This window comes from Anser brachyrhynchus (genome assembly GCF_964034855.1).
Source record: "Anser brachyrhynchus genome assembly, chromosome: 7".
NCBI classification, from domain to species: domain Eukaryota; kingdom Metazoa; phylum Chordata; class Aves; order Anseriformes; family Anatidae; genus Anser; species Anser brachyrhynchus.
In genome coordinates, this window is record NC_137701.1 from 2,424,427 (window position 1) to 2,446,340 (window position 21,914).

At 48.1% G+C, this 21,914-nt stretch overlaps 1 protein-coding gene and 1 long non-coding RNA gene across 14 annotated transcripts in view; one reads left to right on the plus strand and one right to left on the minus strand.

Moving 5' to 3' along the window:
- LOC308198140 (uncharacterized protein) overlaps positions 1 to 21,914 on the plus strand; it is a gene marked incomplete at its 3' end in the record, with an annotated part of 176,686 nt that overhangs the window by 45,118 nt on the left and 109,654 nt on the right. The window lies entirely within an intron of this gene.
- LOC308198158 overlaps positions 1 to 21,914 on the minus strand; it is a 63,774-nt gene continuing 41,860 nt past the window's right edge. The window contains exon 4 of the long non-coding RNA XR_013953666.1: positions 1 to 21,914. This exon is cut by the window's right edge and continues 22,761 nt beyond it. This is a non-coding gene — a long non-coding RNA (uncharacterized lncRNA).

Here is a 21,914-nt window from a genome sequence, read left to right on the forward strand (position 1 = left end):
GGAATTGCTGCAGAAGCAGCAGAACTTACGAATCCTGTTTTTTCTCTGGTGCTCTCTCCTATGGCTTGATGATCTTGCCCTTCTGATGAAAGTTTTTCCTGCAGCTGGAGTTATTCATAGCATTGTTTTCCCATGTTGGATCTGTAGTATCTAGTAGTAATTTCACATCACAGCCCTGTTCCTTAGAGGGGACAGTAGTTCAAGTCTCTGTACTTATTTTCCTGAGGCTCCTAGGAATTTGGTACTTCTGAGATTCCTCCGTGACATGAAATTGGGCTGAAATCTGCCATTAGAGTGCAGTAGTACTAGAAAGGGCTGGGAAGCAAATAGTGCAGTTGCATAAATCTTGCGTCCTTGAGAAACCAGTCTAGGAAAAACATACGTGTGTGTATATATGTGTATGTATATATATATATATATATATAAACATGCTATCGCACAGCAGTGTCACTTCATCTCCCCTGTCCCCAGCTGGAAGCGTTCATGGCTTGCTCATGTGGTGCTTTGAGTGTACCTGTTCTCTTATTAGGCACTGATCCTGCACACACAGTCTTTCTGACTAGATAAGCCCCTTGGAAGCCCTGAGTCAGTTGTTTGGAGTGAGAAGTACTCAATGTTTGGCAAAGAATCCCTAATCCCAGAAAGATGCTCTGCTCTGAAACAGTTCTCCTGGCAGGACCTGAAGGAATTGATGGCCTTGCTTGTAACCCACTAGTAAATATAATGGTGAGGCCAAAGCTTGTGGTTCCCACATAGGTGTGAACACAGAGGTGTGTTTGGGAGCACACTGCGTCCCGCAGGAGCATCGTGGCTCCTTAGGCAGGGTCATCTCCCCTGCCTAGCCGTGGCTGCCACATCAGCTCTGGGCACCAAGTGCCCTGCGTGGGTTGCCCTTGTACAAACTTGATATGAAAGCCTGGAGTTTCATCAGTAGATTTTTATTGGGATGCCTTTATGGGGCCCTTTGTGGACATCAACCCCCAGAGCATCCCCTCTGCTCCCTCACTGTTTACAAATATATCTGCCTCCAAAATCTGTCCGAGTTTATCAATGAAAGGGAGGTAATGTTACAGAGCTGTGCGCACACATGTTATAGATTCCCCCAGCAATAATTCCTTCCTCCAGTTATGCTATATATTTAGTGCATTCCTTGAGTATGGTAATCATAAACATGCTTTTTTTTTTTTAAAAAAAAAAAAAAGGTTAACAAAGTCAAAACGAAACACAGGAGCTGGCCAGATAGTGGGCAGAGATTGCTGCAGCCCACGAGGCTGGGATTCCTGCATCCTCAGCAGCCGCTGCCCCTGGGAGGGGAGCAGAGCTGCTGCGGGCGGTGGCAGAGAAATACCCCATGGGCAGGCTGGGTGGGGGCTGAGGTGTAGCAGGGGTGATCAGAGGCAGGGCAAAGATCTCTCTGTCAGTGTGAGGGCCACAGAGGGTGCAGCTCAGCTGCTGCTCACACTTGTGCAGCACGAGGCAGCTCCTCCAAGGCCCAAACCGCATCCCTGCCCTGCCTTTCCAAAACAGCCACGCTCGTTTTGGGGCTAAAAAAAACACACTTTATTGTTGCAGCGAGTAGTGCAAGGCTATTACCTGCATTGAGGCTCAGGGTTTGGTTTTTGGGGCAGCAATGCTGTGGAGCTCAGCAGGGTCAGCTGCAAAGCACAAGCGCTTGGCCAGGAGCAGGAGCCCCAGTGCCGCTGCACTCAACTCCCTGCCTGGTTCCATCTCCCAGGCATGGAGCAGCGGCACATTATCGGGTGTGTGAATACATATTTACTACAGCAGGCCCAGAAGGGCTTTTCAACAACTTTCCCTGCATGTGTTGCTAACAAGTCGCTCCACAGATTTACCAAGTGAGCAGAATTCGCAAATGTTTCTTTTTACAATGAGAAGTAATCAGAGAAGGTCTAAATGGCAAACAGTGATCCAATATATACATTTGTCACAGATATAATGTAAAGTCAGCCCAGCCTCTTTGATGTCATATAAACATGTCATTCTGAACCGGCTCAGTTTTGCTGGTGTTTCATCAGCAAGCGCACAACAAACAGCACCAATGATGCTTCCTCGCGGCTCCACATTTCCCACCGCCCAGCTGCCCAGCCCTTACCAGCCGAGCGCTTTGCAGCGTTCAGTCTCTGCTGAGTCTGGGATCCCACCGCCTCAAGCCCCGAGGCGGCCGCCCTGCTCAGTGCTCAGCCCGCTGCTATAATTACCCTCTGGGCTTGGGGAGAGGGAAAAAAAAAATCTAATTTTGTATTGCAAACCTAGGTAATCTTTAGATAGCCCATGTGAAAGGAGATGCACGGGGGCTGGGCTTCCTGCCTGGCAGTGGGGAGGAAACATCCCTGTCCCGGGTCTCCTCCTGGCCATGGCGCAGCCCTCGTGTGTGAGCAAAAGCCATGTGCTGGCGGTGCATGCTGGTGCCTGCTACGTGCCTGCGTGACGTATTAGCCAGCTCCTGTACTGATGTCACTGTGAGGCATTTGGGACGTGGGTGCTGTCAGTGTGCCGCTTGAAATGCTGTCGGGAGCAGCTGCCGAGCTCATGAGAGGAAGGCAGGGGCTCCGTCTGCTTCCCTGCCAGCAGTTAAAAAGTAATGAGTCCTTTTATGCTTTCTTTACATAACAGTCTCCAGCCAGAAAACTGGATGTTTCCTTGTCAATAAAATGAAAAAGAAATTCCCAATATTAAAGGAACTGAGATGCAGTTGAGCAAGCCTTATGTTATTGTGGTTAACAGTCAATAAGGAAAACCAGAGTTTTTGTTCTGCTGACTTAAAGAACGTTAAGCTGTAAATATCTAACGCAATTCTATTTTAGTGTTGTTTTTTTTAATTCACAAACAAATTCCCTCCCAAGGTTTTGGTGTCAGTTTGCTTCCCCCCCTCCCCCTTTCTCTTCTCAAAGCATCAACCAAATTACACGCAATGGCCTTGTCTTCTGAAAGCCTAGGAAGATGAATGGAAGCAGTCATTTATTTATTTTCCCACGTGGAAAAAAATAATCCTGGGGGGGCCACATGGCGAAGGGGGAATTTTGGTGCTTGTGCAGTGCCATGGAGGAGCAAGAGCCACGTGCTGGGGCTGGGCAGGGACTGTGCTGCCATGGGGCCATGGTGAAATGGCACGGGGGTGGTGGTGGTGGAAAAAGCCAGAACTCCTTGCCTTGGATGTGGTAGCCCAGCCTGCAGTGAGTTTTTCTTCTGGAGAAGGATAGGTCCAGGAACACAAACTGGAGCCAGACACAGCAGATCCAGCATTCCAGGGGCAAAATGTTAGGAATAATAATAATGATACTGCCTGAATAAGTGAGCAATTTGTAAACAAGCAAAGCTGTACACGTACATAAACTGTTGAGTTGGTCCACTAACGGATGCTGATCAGTAAATATTGCCATGTTGTAAAGCCTGCACACAACAACCTGTTATATATATATTTTAAGTGCTGCTAACAAAGGCTTTAGCCGAAGCATTTAGAAAAGAAAAATACTTTTCTTTTTTTCATTAATTCTCCCCCACCCCAAGCCCAAACTGGTCCTGACAAACGCTGTCCGCTCCTCCTGTACAAGGAACACCCGAAGGTGGGGGCTGCTGTCACCCACACGCATGGCCAGGCTCCTGCAAGTTCCTGCGGCAGGAGGTGGGCACGCTGCCCCCGGCACCCCCAGGTCCATGCCCCTCACCTAGTGGGCAGGGCTCATGCTTCAGTTTTAATTAAACTGACCTCACCAGGCGCCGCACCAGTGCTCGCAGCAACTTGCAGAAGATACCTGGGGAGCCCGGGAGGCAGTGGGAGCTCAACTTTCCCTGCTGTAACTAGTGCGTTTAACAGGTCAGAGAAAATCCCCCCCAGCCAGGGGTCTCGCTGCCCACCTGCACCCAAGCTGCCCCACAGCCCCGTCCCAAGTGCTCGCTTGGCGGGGCCGGGCTGCGGGGTCTGCACGTGGTGTTGCAAGGAGCCCCTCTGCTCTGCAGCACGCAGCGCATGGGAGCATATGGCTCCGAGTCTGGTTTGTTTGTTTGTTTTATTTTTTTTTGTTTCTTTCTATTTTGGTTTACTGTCACAAATAATTTAATTATCCCATGACTTGCCATTTCAGTTATGCATTGTCTCTGTTCCTGTTTGACTTGGGGGCAGCTGTTGAGCTCTCCAAATTTAGGGCTCAAATCTGCTCATCGTTATGTGTGAGCGCAGCGCAGACTATCTCGTGAAGGCGGCAGCCCAGTGCGCGGTGGGCATGAGCGAGGGCTGGGGTGGTGGGACGCAGCCGGGTGAAACTGGCCACAGCACTTCTGGATCCGCATCCGCAGCATCGGGGATCATGGGCTTGGTTCAAACAGTAATCAAAGGTCCCTGATTACTTGTCCTCAACACGAACAGCTATGGATCTTCATTCATTTGGCTTTTTCTGGGCCTTGGGTTTATGGCTCCTCTAGGTTCTTCCTTCTCACTTTTTGGCCAGTAGCTTGGCGCCAAGCCCTCGCACCCCCGTGTGGCACTGAGGCAGATGAGTGGGTGCAGATGAAGATGTTGGAGTGTTCCCTTCGTGCCTCACACCACAGAGCTGAGCGTGGCCCTGGCTGCCCTGGGGCTGAGGGCTGATGAGTTGGGTGCTGCAGCCCTCGTTCAAATCAACTCAGCTTTGGGCGGTAGTCTGCCGCTGCTTATCAGACGGCCAGTGTTTGTATTTACATCCCATAAATCCCCCAAAGTAGCCCTCACCACTGCTGGAGGTAGCTGGATGACTTTTGTCTGCAGGCATGTGCTGAGAGGGGAACATTTGTTTGGCTTTTACCTACGTTTTTCTCTCACGCAGTGGATTTAGGAGGCATATCCTGTGGGAAGATAGGGAAGCAAACAATTCAGCGATCTCTAGTCGGAGCTCTGCAGACATTTATGAGACATACAGCTGTTTCTCTTTTTAATTTGGAGGAATACAGGCCTCGCAAACAGGGTGGTTGGTTGTTCCTACAAATAAAAGCCCACAGCTCAAAGGCAAAATATTTTGAAGACAATGTACAATAAGAGCCTTTTTTTTAGCCATGTAAAAGCTGTTTTATGAAATTAAGCTGGAAATATCATAAGTGGGAAATGACCACAGAATAAATAGGAACCTTTTAGAAAGACAGCAAACATGTGTTATTTATTTTCCTAGTAAATGGAAGTGGCAGATTCAATCAGCAAGAAACATCAGATAGTTATGACCATTTTAATCACATAAAAAAAGTTCATAAGTTTTGTTTATGGTACATTTAACAACATTTTCAGTTTAGTATGAGGGGAAGCGAGTAACTCGTATTTACCAGTAAACTAGAGATAAGATGGGAGCGTTCCTCTTAATATGGGAAGAAATGCAGCGAGAGGTAGAACAGTGAAGTGTCTGTGCTGTTACCTTTTGCACTCTATATAAACATCTGGAAGGCATTAAAACCCGTTGCATCAGAAATATTTTAAAACTATCAAACAGTTCCAAAGCATGTACTGTACCCCACGAAAAGAGACAGCCTTCATGCCTGCCATTTCAGAAGGCTTGTAGGCATGCTGTGGAGACCTATTTTATGTCTGTCTATCTGCTTGTATTTGCTTGAAAGCTTTAAAGTCATGTTCAAAAACGTTCCTGATAGATGTTAATTTTAGTGATGGGGCAAAGAGATGATTATGGAGTGGCCAGCCAAGGTTAAAGCCCTAAGTAACGACCAGCTGCTGATGCCTTGTCAGTGAAGTCAGGGCGAGGGGAAGGTGGAGCCTGTCTTGGCATCGCTGCATACGAGGGACAGCACTGACCAAGGCAGAGGCAGTGCTCTCACCTTCCCGTCTCTTAGGAAGCTGCACATCCCATGAGGGGGGAAAAAAAAAAAAAAAGCATTGCTCCTGCATTGTAAAGAAAGCAGCAATAAGCAGATGTGTTGGTGTTGCATCTCGGTCTTGTGAGACCAGGCCTTCTCACAGCTGACCTGTGCCGTGGACCAGGCGTGGTCCTGGCACCGTGTGTGTGGGCTGGGGTGGCTCAGACACGAAGCTGAACTTCCCTCTCAGCCAGCTCTCCGTTACAGTAGGAGGGGAAGGCTTGCCTTTGGGGAAAGCAGAAGGAAAACACACAAGCAAAATAAATACGAGGGGGTGTTCACTGCACACATGACAGACTGATTTATAGGAGGAAGCTGTGTGCTTTTGTGGATCCCACGTGCAGTATTAGTGTCATCTTTGCCCTAATTTAGGGTTGTAATTTCATAGTGCTTGCACTACGGATGAAAATTGTATACCGGGGATGAAATGTATTTTAAGAGGTATACCTGAGATTATACACTAAGTAAAAGGAAGCAATGCTACATGTACAAGTGCAATTTCTATCCTCTTTCTGATCTCTGCATTCCGGTCAAACATGAGTGTTTTCCTAAGAGACAGCAGCAGATGCAGGGTAAGCTAATATCCTTGGGATATCAGCTGTACTGACTTCTACAGGGCAACCAGCCCAGGGGCAGCAGGAAAAAGCAGCGAGAAGCCTTCCTCTGGGGAGAGAGGAGCTGGCAGCGGGGCAGCAGAGGAGAAATAACCGTCAGGGAAATAGTTGGGTGAAATGTGCTCGGAGTCAAGTAACAAGGAGGCTCCTTGAGTGCCTGAAGTATTCCTGTGCCCAAGCAGCACAACCTTTGCCTCCCTGCTCTCCTCCATCTTGGTTGCTTTGAACTGAAGAAGAAAAGCTTGCTAGATGTCGTCTGAGGGTGCAGGGCCTGGCCTGTGGTGCTGAAGGCAGCGGGCTGGCCGATGTCTGCCATACAGCTGCCCCACGTGCAGCCTGCCCTGAGCTCCCGCTGGGCCTGCGTGGATGTCCAGCCTCGCACAGCGCTGCATGTCTCTTGTGATCTTGTTACTTCCAGCACATGGAGATACTAGGGCATATATATGAAAATGAGAGTTGATAGTCTCTAACAGAGAGGTCTCCGCAACATTAAAATACCCTGTTGCTGAGTCGCCCCATGCCAATCAATGGAGCCAGTGTAAGACACAGGCCAAGTGGAGAGGCTGGCCTGAAGGTGACCACAAAACGTGTCTGTCATGGGAAGGCGAGCAGCTGTTTGAGGTGGAGATGCCTCCACCCACCTGCTGAAAATTGTTTCTGGGACGTGTGCCCTGCTCTGCCCGTGTAGGGTGAGCTCGGGCAGCTTATTAAACCCACTCAGCTCTGTCTGGGTAGTTGTGGGTAGCTCCGTTGGGTAGTTATTAAACCCACTCAGCTCTGTCTGGTAGTGGGGAAAGGCACGTCCCTGGGGTACTTCCCACCAGCAGGGGAGTGGGGCTTGGGGTGGAGAGGAGGAACTGGACTGGAAGAGGAGGTCCCCAGCATCGGCAGACATTGTTAGCTCTGTATAAGCAGAGCAGTCATGTAATCTGGAAAATGCTCGGGTATAGCATTAAAAACAAACAAAAAAAGTAGGAGACATTCACAGATTCAATCCTACTATTTCCTCAGATTCAATCCCATTATTTTCTCGCTGGCAGGCTTATGAAACCTAAGTATCTTCAACAGAAACAAACATCTGCATAATATAACTAGATCAGCGTACTAATGCCAAAGACTGTCTGGATGAAGGGTAAATTCTAGCTAGTTTACAATCAACGGTCTAGCATCTTCGGAGTGTGACTGGGTGTACTTGCCAAGCCAGCTGATTTAGAAAGAGGCTTGGAGGGGAACATGTTCCAAGGAAAACTTTGTGTTGTTGCACTAGGTTCTAGACCAAAGGCGAGATAACATTCCTGGGAAGCGAGTGCAGAAGCGTGTCTTTACTGCCCATCCTGGAAAGAACCTCTGTAATCAAATTAAATGCAATTTCTTGCTTTCACTCTCTAATTGAGCTGGGGGAAGGGTTATGAGATCCTCTGGTGCTCAAACCCTGCAAAGACCTTAGGGGTGGGAGGGGCAAAGGAATTTTCTTGGGGTTAAAGTCCCCAGATGTACGGCGTTCAGCTCTACGTGTCTGAGGGCAACACAGAGCCATAAATCTTTAAGATAAATGCACAACACACATTTTGGCATTTAAAAATTTGTGCAATTTAATACCACTCAATTTGTCTTTGCTTTAGGATGGTGTCCGTGAACAAAGTCAGAGGAGGTGTTAATAACTGAGTAAAATTGCAAAACCTCTTTGTTTTGGCTGCATGTCCCTAAATGCGTAGGCACTGTGCAGAAAAAAAAAAAGCTCTCATCAGAAGTACAGTAGCCGTGCCCCAAGTCCTGGAGCAAGGCTTAAATCCTGACCATCCCTCAGAGAAGGTGTTTGCTGGGGCTACTGGACATGGAGGGGCTCTTCAGCAGGATGAAGCTGGGGGGCTGCTGGCCCAGGGGTTGGTTTGTTGTTGCTGTGTATGCCTGACTGGTGGGCATGACATTCGAGAGGGGCATGGTCCTGGTTGAGCAGGTTTTGGCTGAGAAACCATTACAGAGCATCATGAGAGTATAAAGCTGTCTTTGTCCTGTGGTGCCTAAGAGCCACCACTGCTTGTCCAGTGTCTGAGCATGGGACTGGGGGGTGTGAAGTCCTCTGCTGCTCTCCTCACCTCCAGTCATCCCTGTGTGGCAAAACATGGGTGGGAAAATGACACATGGTCTGCTCTGGCCCCTTGGCAGGTCTGGGGCTGTACCCATCAGACCTGGGGTTCCTGGGCTCCCCTGAAGTTACCACTGCTCACCTGCAAAAAGAGCTCAATACCATTCTTTCCTCGGAGAAAGCCATGTGTCACCTAAAGAAGTGTGACAGGCATGTCGCTGTGTTTGCACTGAGCAAACATGGGCAACAACTACATGAGCACCAGTGTTTGACAGCTTGGCTTTTCAGCGGGATGGTGAGGGCAGAAAAGAGCCTGGGAAGGCATGAAGCAACTGGGAGAGACTGGCCACACGCAGGGCTCGGGGAGCACACACAGGGCTCGGGGAGCACACGCAGGGCACGTCGCGTTGCCTGCAGCCCACAGGTTTCTCCGGCATCTTTCAGTGCACGAGGTCCTACAGGGCCAGTGCCGGGGACAGACCTGCTCCAAGGTTTGTGACTCATGCTGCCCCCACAGGAGGCAGAATCCTTCCCAGGAGGAGATGGAGGCCAAGAGGAGTGGGACCTTGATATTCCAGGAAAAACATGGTCTCCTTTGGCTAAGGCTAAAATGCAGGCACACCTTGGCTGCTCCAACAGCAGCGTCAGTGCTGGTGTTTGACAGGGCTACTGGTGCTCTGAGCTGTATATATCTTCTATAGATATAGCTATATCTTAGAATAAACAATGCTGTGCATCTGCTGAGCCAGTGGCCAGGCTGAGCCTGGTGTTACCCCTGCTCCATGGGGGATTTCCAGCATGGCTTAGCTTTGAGCCTGGTTCAGACCTTGAGTTGCAGCAGCCACATAAAGACAGTCTGAAAGATAAAGTGGAGTTGAAAAGCTGCATGTGAGAAATGAAAAGAGCAAGGTGGGTCGCTGAACAAAGGAAATAACCACCATTTGCTTGGCTGTGAGGTTTCGCTCTTTGTCAGCACAGAGCATCGCGAGCCGCCCACACCATGCCGTGCTTTGGGGAATCCAGGGCAAAGTGCTGACTCTTTTGGTGCACTGAGCATGTAGCAGCGAAGTTGTGCAGCAGGGGATGCCCTTTTCCTCTGACCCCTGGTGTTTTGAAGAAGAAGGGAGCATCCGTGACACTACAAATGTTATTAGTTCAAACTACATTGCAGAAACGTTGCTGCATGCCAGCGAGCAGCCTGACGGCACAGTACGTCAGCTGCCGGGGACCATGGCATACAGGGCCAGCCCTCAGAGGGGGCCTCATGGGTTGTATTTGGTCAGGAAACCAGCATGCTCAACCCACAGAGAGAGAGGAAAAGTGGGTTCCTCCTGGGCAATATTTCTGCGTGGAAGTGCGAGTAACACGGCTCAGCCAAGATGTGTTGGCTGTAAGGTGCAAGCATGAGTGCGCAGGGAAGAGAGGAGCCCTTGCTGCAGCTTGGTGACCAGCGCTGACCTTGGCAGCGCAACGCAGCGTCTGTTCTGCATTGGGGCAGAGACAGAGATGCGAGCCCGAAGCACACACAGGCGGGTAATTAAAGTCACCGGAATGCTGTAACGCAGAAAGGTAGTCTGCGTTTTGTCAGGGAGAAAAAAACGTTGGCTGCTGTGCAATGCCACGGACAATAGCTGGAAGAAGCTTAGCTCTTTTCTCCCTCCGAAACAGATCTCCCTCACTAAAATAGCCTTTTTAATGCTGCATTCTTCCTACAGGGTTAACATAAACATTTTTTAAATCTATATTGGGACACGATGCTAACTCTCCTTGGCCTTTGCATCTCAGGGGTGGTCACCCTGTGCTGGCCAATAGGGCCGGTGGCAGAGGGACAGGCGCGGTGCTGCGGGCTATCCCCATGGGATGCTTCACCCAGCCATGCTGGGTGCATTGTCCTGTCCCGTCCCTGGTGGAACCTCCCTGGGCCCTTGCATGGGAGGCGGGTGGGTGGCAGAGCCCCACACAGGGCTGGTGACCAGCTGTGGGGGGAGCGGGGCTGATGGCAGCCCTCCACCATGTGGGAGCGATTACAGAAAGAATCGTGCTGGATAGATCCCAGATGAGTTAACTTAATAAACTTGTGGCCTAATTAAACCACATCCCTTGCATCTTATCTGTCTTCCTGCGTGTCCAGAACAATGCCCCAAGACTGGGTTGCTACTGCGGTGCGCCTGCATAGAGCATCGGGATCCAATAACCCTTCCTAAGCTGATGAACTTGCAAGGGATTTAATCTGACCTGAAGTTCTCATCACCCAGTCAGTACAAGAGCATGCCTCAGATGCACTGCTCAGGTTGTTGGCATCCCATCCCGTAGGTGGGGAAGCAGATGCAGAGGCTGGGTGGTTTACCCTGGGAAACCCAGGGCACACTGAGGAGCAAGGGGTGGGAGATGAGAGGACTGTATTTTGTGTAGTCTTCCAGCCCTCCTGGACTAGGTTTTCTTCTCTAAAGCAGCACATTTCATCCTTTTGCATGGCATGAACCTCTTTCGGATATGACTACTTCTATTAAGTATATCCAATTAACCTTGAGTGGTACAGGCATCTGAGAGCTGGAGCCAGCCCCGTAATATAAAAGCCCTATGAAGCCCTCAATAACAAAGTGAAATGCCTGTGAGCTTACAGGGCCCCTCCTGATCAGCCAGAGCCTCAGAGATGTAATGCCGCATGGCCTGTCGGCGGCCAGGCTGGAGATGTCACCTGCTGGTGACAAGTCCATCCCTGGTGCCAGTTTGGGGGGAGGGTGACTTGGCAGGGTGGGCTTATAAGCAAACCCCGCGTGGCAGGCGGGGTGGCCGCGTCGGTAGGTGCTGCTGGGTAAACGCAGAAGATGCGGGTGTGTTTCTGACTCCTACCTCTCCGCACAACCAGAAAGCAAAATTACATGCCGTTAAATGACTTGGAAGGGAAAAACTATTCTAGAGGGTCCTAATAGGAAGGTTTATATTCTACATATCTGGTCTGTGTCTCACTGTAGAAATAAACAGCCCTTAACTGAGAAGTCTCCATGGACAGGAGCATAATAGATGAAGGAAAGATGGTTGTATCATTCTGCTCAGTTGGTCATTACATGAAATTATAACTATATTATCAATAAGCCTCAATGTCATTACATCGCTATGTTTGGCAAATGCACCCATGCACTCAAATAAACGTTCTCCATTAGAAGTATTGCATCCTGTTAGCTAACGATAGCTGCAGGGAGCCTCATCCTGTGGCTCCTGGGTGCTCACCTGCCTGGAGGGGTTACCCTGTGCCCCCGCTCTCTCCATCCCTACCCCATGTCTCCCCCACCCCGAGGCACCTGCAGAGGCTCTGGGCGGGGCTGGCCCCCACCAACACTTCTCTCATGCCTACCGTGACATTTTGCTGAGCCTGAGCATCCTCCTTCAAAAGAGAAGAAATTTCAGCGCTCATTTAGCTGCATCGGCATCCACGGTCCGTGTGGTAAATCTTGTTGCAGGTTTCAGGATATTTGTTTTTAAAGGGAGAATTAATAATAATTGTTTCCTCACTAATGAAGATAAGTGTCAGGGGAGACTCGAGCTATCTTGTATTTCATGTATACGGTCTCAAATTCTTCTGTATCCCTCTGCAATTTATTTTCACTCAATTAATTTTATTTTATGATAAAGTAAATGGCCCACGGTGCTGATGGGCATTAGCTGTGGAGCTATCACATTATAATACAATCAGGTTAACTCCTAGCACTATGAGTTAACACTCCCATCTGCCACACATACCCCCAAAATGATTATCTTTTTGTAAAAACACATCTCTAAGTCTGTCAGTAACCCATATAGAGTTACCATCGCGCACTGAAGGAGCGTGCACACCGCAGGGGGCTGCAGGTGGGACCTGGATTGCTGCTGGAAAGCACCAGAGTGGGTCAGATATGTTTGTAATTTTTTGTGCTGTTCTTTGCTTGTTGAACTTCATGGATTTTGAACAATGATAAAAAAAAAAGTTGTCTCAGGCTTTCAAATATGTCTCAGGCTTTCAAAACCAAAGTTCATATTTTCTAGTCACTGAAAAAAAATTAACAAACATTTCTAGAAGGGTCATTTCCAATTTTTTCCCCCTAAAATCCTTTGTGGCATTTCCATACTTAGCATATCCATACTCAGCAGAAAAAAAGCTGATGTTGGTGCTGAGCTGGTGCCCTCCTCTGGCTGTGCCCCACCAGCCAAGCAGGCGTCAAGCTGTGGCTGCAAGATTGGTCCCACCTTATCCGAACTAGGAGAGAAATCCTGCCCCTGGGAGAAACGCTTTGTGATGGTATTGCTTTAAGAAAGGCCACGTTGTTTTTTTTCAGAGGACTCAAGTTTGAAGAAAATACACTTTGGCTTAGTTCTTGGTTTAAAGCCACATTTAAGGCTCCGAGCAAAGCTTTATGGTCACGTTTGAAAATTCCTCCAAATAGGGGTTTGTTTTGGAAATGCTGACGTAGCTTTTACCATAGCAGCAAAAGCGCCCTGCTATTATCTGCATGTTTTTACAGGGATGGCCAGATGGCGCATGGACAGATGCCCAAAGGGAGCCGTCTGATGTGGCCATCGCCATGGGTCTCCCAGGGACCTGGCAGCACTTTGGTCCTGCACCGCCGTGCTGGGTGACAAGTCACCCACAGGCACGGGCAGGATGGGCAGTGGGGCTGCAAGAGGCTCCTGTGGGCCCTACAAGGCCAATGCCCCAAACCATTTTGGTGCAGATGGTGCTTCAGGTGGGGTTGGTGAGCAGGAAGATGAGTTTCCTGTGGGATGTAGGCAGCACTGAGCACATCCAGTCCTCAGGAGTGAGCAGAGTGGGCAGAACACCATGAGGTCTTGCTGCCTTGTGAGATCTGGAGTCATGAGTTTTTCCAGCTTGTACGTTCCTTGGAGAGATCAAGCATTTCTTTGCAATCAGTACAGCTGGAAGCATCTTTTTCCCTTAAAGTTGACTTAAATGCCAAGCCCTGGTTCTGGGAGGTGACACTTGAGGAGGTTTATCCTTAATCACGACGATAAACATGACCTAGTCAATGGTCACATCCTCCCAGACCCTGTGCCAGTGTCTTTTCCTCCTAGAGGAGACCATTGCAGGCTGGAGCACTTTGCTGGGTAGAGATTGCACAACAAACTGATTCAAAAACAATCTTCCCAAACTAGAAGTCTAAAATAGAGACGCAAATGTTGGGTCTCTTTGGGTTTGCCCACCCAGGCTGTGACTTTCTGAGAGGTGTTGCTTGAGTCCTGGCCTCAGGCACGTGGCCAACCTGCCTCAGGGCAGGTGTGTGCTGACCAAGCACACACTTGTCTTAGCTGAAAGGGAGGGATTTGTTCCAGCTGAGGTGTCAGGGCACATCCCCCCACACCTTCCCTCACCATCAGTGGCCGTGGTGGCAGGGGCCACCAGAGCCACCAGGAGGAGCATCCATCCAGGGCAGGCGGAGGGTGCGGGTGGGGAGGAACCTGCGTGGAGTGCTCAGGGCTGAGCGAAATGGTGGTTTTACTGCTTAAGTGCAAACAACTAAAGACATTTTCTCAACAAGCACCCAATAAAACTGCATTATTACATCCTGTGAACAGCTCCAAAATCCTTAACTCTGGGATATCAGCAGCTCCTGAGTGAAACTAAGCTAATAAACAAGTAGATAATTAACAAAAGCAAACATGAGTCTCGGTACCAGTGACTTCGTATTAAGAAACCTTCTGGTTTTAATATTTGGCATGTATGCATGAAATAATTTATTGCTGTTTCAAAGCAATTTCAACTGTTAAACATTCATTGGTTTGCTGAAGGAAATAGTAAAAAAAAAATCTTTCATGTGAACATTAGTTCTTAATTTTAACATTTCCTTATTTTCTATAATGGGATTTGATGTGGCAATAAGCTCTAGGAAGAGATCTAAGTGGAAAAATATTGTTAGCAGGTGAAGGTTTCCTTACCAGATTCCTTAGCTATCTGCTAAACAGGTGAGTTTAATTGGAAAGCACCCGAAGGAGGGCATTTGAATGGCAGAGGAGACTGCCTCCTGTGGCAGCCCAGCCAAAGCTGGTGAGCAGTGTTGGGAATATACATGTCACCAGGTGAAAGACACACTCAATATCCCCCGTTGCTCTCCAGGTTTTGGGACATATCCATTTACTGAAGGGTTAGGTGAATGAATAAGGCAGTTTATGACCATGTGAGCAACTGGAGGACCTGTGTATAGACAAGCATCATTCAGTGGTCACCAAACATCTACCCAGGCTCGGTAGCCCAAGGCCTGGTAGCCCAAGCCTGGCCACAGGCAGCCAGTCAGCCCTGGTTTACCACTGGAGCTCTGCTGCAAGTTCATCCTGCACCCCCACCTTCGCACCCAGTCAGCCTGCAGTAACTTTGTCGAAAATTGAGTTGTATGTGGGAATCGGGCATTTTTGCACACAAATTCCACACCCTGTTATATCTGGTCTATGTTTATGCACTGATTTAAGAAAGAAGACGTTTTGCTTGACAGCACTGTACAACCAAGAGATAATACACAGAAACATCTTCAAAATACTTGCAATCTATTTTTATTTTCAAGCAGCCCTGGGTAATGTCACGGCGTGGCGCACCTTCAGCTTGCTCTGGAAAAGAAAGCGCAGGCAGCATGGCCCCATCGCCCACACCCTGCCATGTGGTCAGGGTGATGCAGCGCTGCTCTTGCTCAACCCTTGGACCGGCACTAGGGTCTCCATACAGCAGGGTCTGCTGCGATGTGGCACGTAGTGAAAACCTTCCTTGTGCCTTGGCTTTGAAACGAGGCATGGCCATAGCTCTGAAATTGTGTTATCGAGCTCTGACCAAAAGAAAACTCACAGGATTCTGGAATAGTTTTTGTGCACTAACAGAATGAGGAGCACAGCGGAGACGATGCGTGCTGCACCGTGGGTTTATGAGCGCCTCCTGCAGCACGTCCAACCTGCCTGTGGCCACTGGTTGCCCTTAACCTGCAGCCCCAGAGCAAGACGTGTGGCAGAGGCTCACCATGCCTGCTGCCTGCATCAGGGAGGTGTTATTTAATGGGAAGGGACAATATGGTTTTCTCCCAACACCTAATTTTGCTATTAGCGCTGTGGGATACAGAGAGGTATGCGCACATGGGAAAGTCGCCGCATGCTTTTCAATAGCAAATTCACTGATTTCTTTTCAGTGAGTGTGTGAAAACCTGCTTGGTTTTCATTGTTACTAGACACAATTAAAAATTAGTAAAGCTGAGGTAAGAATTAAGGTTTGTAATTAAACTTTCTCTCCCTCCTGTGATTAGCAGGGGTTTGACGTCGATTTACAAGGAAGACTCCTCCTTTTTTTGTGGCAATTAGCCTTCAAAGAAATAGGCAGTAATGGAAAGCATTTGCTGAGCTAAGAGGAGCATGGTACGCAATGGGTGGTACAGTCCCGGGACATGTGCTCATCCACGCTGGGCTGCTCTCTGTGGCTGGCACATGCTTCGCCTCGCTTCAGTACCAAGCAGGGTTGCCATCAGCATCCCCATGCCTACATTTTTTTCTGTTGGTGCTTAATGAAAGTATTACCGAGGTGGATATTTGTGCTGCAGCTGCTCCCGGGTTGGAGGGCAGTGGTGTCCGCACCCTCTGCATTGAGCCCGAGGTGCTCCGGTCCTGCTCTACGTGGCTCTGCCCCCAAAAAAACAAGTTTTGCCCACACGCATCTCGTGGCGGTGCAGAAGTCAAGCTGGATGACTCATCCCAAATCTGCACTGCTACTGTCAGTGCAGCTGAACTCTGATATGTCTATACTTATTGGAAGGGTTATTTTTAAGTGCCGAGCTCATATTTATATATGCGGCAATACTTCATCGTTTTCAGCTGATTTGATCTACCAGAGCAGAATAGTCCCTCTTTATAATAATCTCAAACATGTTAACTCATTCATCTGGGTAAGGCAACAAGTTCAAGTGAGGCCTCCAGAATGTTAATTATTCATACAGGAATCTTTTATTTCATCTAGCCCAATCCGCACCAGACTGCCTTTTCTAGGAAAGCTCTCTGTTGAGAAGAAAGCAGCAAATACTGGATAGCGATTTGAGGGGAAGAAAATCAGCTACATATTCCCAAGTATAAGTTGCCTTGTCTCAGCCTTTTTTCTCTACTGCCATCTATTGTGCAGCAAAAAATGCATAGTTTGTCAGCACAAAACTCCGAATTGCGAATTAAAGGAGAGCAGTCACTTGGTGGTGCCTGTAGTTTCTCCTGCTCATCAGGGAACCTATTAACTTAATAAGGAGGAGTAAAAGCGACCAGGAAGCAATAACTGGGAGGCCTCGGAGCACCTAAAAATATAGACGGGATCTGGCGTTAGGAAGTACAAAACGGGCTGCTGGGCTTTGCTTGTAAAATCCCGCTGTAAAGCTGAAGCAGTAGACAGCCCTCGCCCCGTGCTGCCCATGGGGCCATGCTGGTGGTTACTGGTGCCCACTGGCTTGTCAGGACCCCTGCACGCAACAAGGACATGGGGATAAAGGCAGCCAAGCCCGGGGCTGCTTGTGCTGCTTGCAGGATGATCCTGCAGAGACTGCAGTAACTGCAGGGAACTGGGCAGCAAGATCAAGTGTAGGATGAACACAGCAATGATGCATGTTTAAAAATACAAATACTAAAGGCTAAGACCAGAATAATGTCAGGGGAAAGAAAGGTTAAAATAATGAAAAATAGGAACAAAGTACCAGAAAACAGATGAAAATTAATGATCTTCCTTAATACATCTCACCTGAAAGACAGATGAAAGCCTGTTGCAGGCTGAGTTCATATGGCATGGCACCGAGCTGGCTCTGAGCTCCGTGCAGCATGCCATGGCCCAAGGGCAGGGAGGAGCACAGTCACCTCTGGATCCCGCGGCAGTACCTGCCTTACGTCACAGACACCACAAAGTCATCCATCTATACCTAAACCAGAATGACACTACATATTGTCCCTGATTTATTAGTAAATGACTAAGTAGTAACATTAAGCTTTTAGGAAAAGATTAACAATGCTGTGCAGCGGTAACCTGTCATCTTAATTTAAGTGAAAGCTGCTGAAAATGCTCAGTCTTCTTGAATGAACATGCAAAATTCTTTGCTTAATGGATGTGGAAATCGTATTAGATCCCTTTTGCATCAGGACATTAAAAGCACGTTATTTGCTCTTTATCTTCTTGTTTGCAAGTTTTGCTGAGGTTTTGTTTGGCTTTAGTTTTATTGTGGAGAACTGCAGGGAGATACTCTTGTCCTTCTCCTCAACCCAGTGCTCCTATTTCAAGACTTAAATTGATATTTTTAGACTTTAGATTGATTGTTTTATTATTACTAAAGGAGATTTTAGTGATGCCGGGAAATTCCAAACCCTCCAAAGAAGTTAGCAGCTCAGCTGTGAACAACTGCATCTATTTATCACCATTACAGCAAACAAATTCATTTTTCTTCTTCAGCTGAGAGGGATAGTGTCAACAGCCATTTTTGTCCTCATTTACTTCTCTCAAGCATTTTAAATGGTACCTGCAGCCTAGGAGCTCACATAAGTGTCCCTGCTCCCTGCTGGCTGGCAAGGCACTGTACAGTGGTGCCCAGTGGGCATTTGCTAGCAAGCAGTGTGCTGGTTTGCCAGCGCCAAGTAGGTTTTAGTGATGTGTTGGTTGTGCTGCACCTTTGCTAGGAAATGTGCTGAGTAGACTTGAATTCAGTGGCTTCTCTAAAGAAAATTTTCCATACCAAGGCTGGACAAAAATTGCTGTGCTGACATCTTTCCCCAACAAGCAAGCATTAGTAAATGCCAGTGCAACCACATGCACTCGTGCAAGAGGGGTGTAAGCTCAGAAACCACGTTCAGGCACAAAATTCTAAGTCCACTCATGCCTGTGAGTATTGCCCTAAAATCTCCTGCAAAACCAAGTAAGGGCAGAGAGCAAAAATATTCTGATAACGATTCAACAACAAAATATTGTATGGATTGAATTAATATTGCATCCTAGTCCAAAGGTCAGTAAAGTTGAAGCAAAATTCCTATTGATTTGGGTATGGATCAGATCAGCCCGTAAAGAGGTGTTGCAGAAGTGCCAGTATAATATACAGGCCGGCATATATTTTATGGAGAAGATAGTCTGAAGTCAACATTGCAATTTACAAATTCAGTAGAAGAACAGCTGGAAAAATAAATGTGTTTAGCTAAAATAGCGCATCTATTTATTGAGCCTCCTACCGAAGATAAGCACATATCAACAGTAGGATTGGTCTCTAAAAAACGGGGGAGGAGAGGAGGGGGATGATGGGGAATTCAGATTGATGCGCTACTTATTCCACAATAGTAATTCAATTAATGATTTTATAGACCCTGTGTTGTCTCTCGTTCTCGGTCGTTCTCCGCCAAATGAAACACAGAAGCAAGCAATTAGCTTGGCTTGGCAGTGTGGTGGGGCTGCGCCGGAGCGAGAGCCGCCTCCACTGCCTGCGGGAGCGAGCGGCGATGCGCAGCCCGGCCCCTGCCTCCTGCCACGCGGCCAAGCAACTGCTCTTGTGCTCCCTGCTAGCAGCAGCAGCAAATGGCCTGGCCAGCGATAGTGTGAATGAAACCTTGCTGCTGCAAAGGCAGCAAAATGTTTTCTTTTACTCGTTTGTTTCCCTATTTTTTTTTATTTTTTTTTTTTTGCGGGGGAGGAATGCTAACAGAAGCTTTTCGTGCTCATCCTTTGCTCAGACTGATGACATAAGGAAATACTTGTGTGTGATTTCTGAGTTACGACTGAACTTTTGGTCAAAGCTACAGCAAAGCCTGTATGTGAAACTTGAGCTGAATGTAAATTCAATCCAGGCAATTGTTTAGGTACCTGCCTAATTTTAAGCAGTGAAATAGTCCTACTGCATTCACCTGAATTACTTGAGTGCTTGAAGATAAACATTTGCCGACATCAGCCCCCGAGCCCCCTGATCTGTGCTTTTCCAAGACCTGCATGGGGTTGGGGTTGGGCAAGCAAAGTGAGGGTCTCCTGTAAATCGTGCTCTAAGTAGGTACCGGTCACACACAGGCAGGTATGTCAGAGCAGTAAGTACCATACCAAAAGGCACTCTCCATCCTTTTTCCAGAGTTCACCCCTCAGTCTTTGTCTTGCTGGGAAACAAATGTCTCCAAATGCCCATCATCCCTGACCTCGAGGGCGCTACATGCCCAAGGGCTGAGCACATGCCCGAGTGCCGCCAACGATGCCCGTACCATCGTGGTGGGGCTGGACTCGGTGTTGGGATGGGGGTGAAGCTGCACCTCCGCGCAGCTAGGGCCCGTCCACATTACCGGTGCCTGCTGCAGGGCACGCTCAGTGCCTTTCTCCCTGTGCAGCCAAGCTACCTTTCTTCCAGGAGGCCAGCGGAGGTCTCTATATTTTATTCACATAATCCAGACCTTCAGTGTCAGTGCCTGAAACGAATTACTGTTTATATTAGAAACTTAGTTTAATAAATTAAGTCTGGTCTATGAACTGTCAAAGTCCTTATAGTCTGCAATTCATATAGAACAGATGCCTTTTCCATGACTCTTAACTAGAAGTGGCCAACTTGATTGCTTCCTTTTTGCCATTACTACATTCTGTAGGTTTAGTTATCTACTGCCTACAGAGAATTCAAAACAATTTAAAAGGGCATCTGGTATAAAGCACTCTCCAGGAAAAAAAAAAAATCTTTCCATATACAATAACTTTCTGTTTAGGTCAGAGAATTATTCAATAATTGGCACTTGTTTAACTAGACCATTCAGAATCAGTTTGGTTTTGGTTTTCCAATTGTAGGTAGAGTTACGGAGCTTGTTCTTTCCAAACAAGCAGGTTTGCGAATCCTAATTTCCAACATATTTGTGGCACCACTGTGATTAAGACCTAACAACTAATTTTTGTACAAGTAACAAACACATATTTCAAAAGTGCCATAAATAATTCAGTGATTTTTTCCCCAGATTGTTTATAAATTATAAATTTTCATTTACTCTGTCCTAGTTTTACATAATACTGATAAAAACAAAGAGCTAAAAGCAGTGGTTTAAATGAGGGATGGAAATCAGGGATGGGGTGGTCAGAGCAGATCCCTCTCACTCATGTTCCAGTTTCCTGGTCACCGTCATCAGAAAGGCTGGACCCGCTAGCAGGGGCTGTTGTGAGTCTTGGCTTCTAATATTTATGTTTTGTGAAGCACTTTTAATGCACAAACAGTTGTCACATGAAAAGTTAATAATGAAGTGCATCCACGAGGATGAAAAGAAAGCGGGGCGGATGCTCTTTGCGTCAGCAGTTGCACGTCCAGGCATCTACAGTGTTATTTTTCCTGTCTTGCTCCTTAAAATGTTTCACTGCAGGACCTCAACCTGACCTAGCCCTGGCTCTCCCCACGCACCTGCACCACGGCCAGCTCAGCTATTTTACGAGCTTGCATCCCAGGGCAGCACCATCGCCTGTGCGCTCATTTTCCGTGTCCAGAAGGTCCTCATTAAAAGTCACTGTGGTCAGTGCTTCATTTGGTGATGTTCATCACAGCTGAGGCTAGCTGTGTGGTGTCACTGAGCACAGGCTGCTCTCAGCTAAAGTGCCACCAAGTGCCACTGTGATGCTACATGTGGTGACCCCATCACTCGGATGTCCCTATGGGGCCCACTCTTCTTGGGGAGGCCACAGGCCAGTTTAGGGGGAAGTTCTTTGTTTAGATCCTGTCCCTCTCTTGCAGCAGAAAGGGAGAATAAGATCAGAGAAAATGAGAAATTTCCATGCTGGAAGGACCACCAGGCTGTCTAGTGGAGCCTCCTGCTGCCATCCATGGCAAGGGCAGTCCGATTTAAAGAAAGGTGCAGGAAATACCCTAATGCTGAGTTTGAAACAAATGGCAGTAAACCTCTGTTGCTAGCCAGGATCCCAGAGACATGAGTGACCTCCACCTGCAGAAATGTAGGTGACTTATAAGTCCTTTTGCTTCACCATGACAGTTAATACTGGCAAGTGGCAGTGATGCCCATATATATTGCCACAAAGAGAACAGTGCCTGAGTCCCCTCTGCTTCAGCCAGTGAGGAAAAACAACCCACAAGGCCCAGAACTCACCTGCTCCACCAACACCGCAGAGGTGTTGGTTTGCAACAGCCAAGGATCAGGCCTCCAAGCCTTAAAATCCTGAGCCAGTTACCCAGTGCAAGCGCAAAAAAGGCAATGTACTGGTGGCAGGGCAGAGGGGGCCGGGGCCTGCCAGGCACCCACAGGGAGTTGTGCTTCGTGTCTTACGGTGGGTCTGGGACCCCCGGGATGTGTGATGGGTTGGAAGCAGGGCCCAGCAGCGTCGGGACATGTTGCCCTGCTCTGATGGTGAGCCGGGCAGCGCTCACCCGCGCAAAAAATCC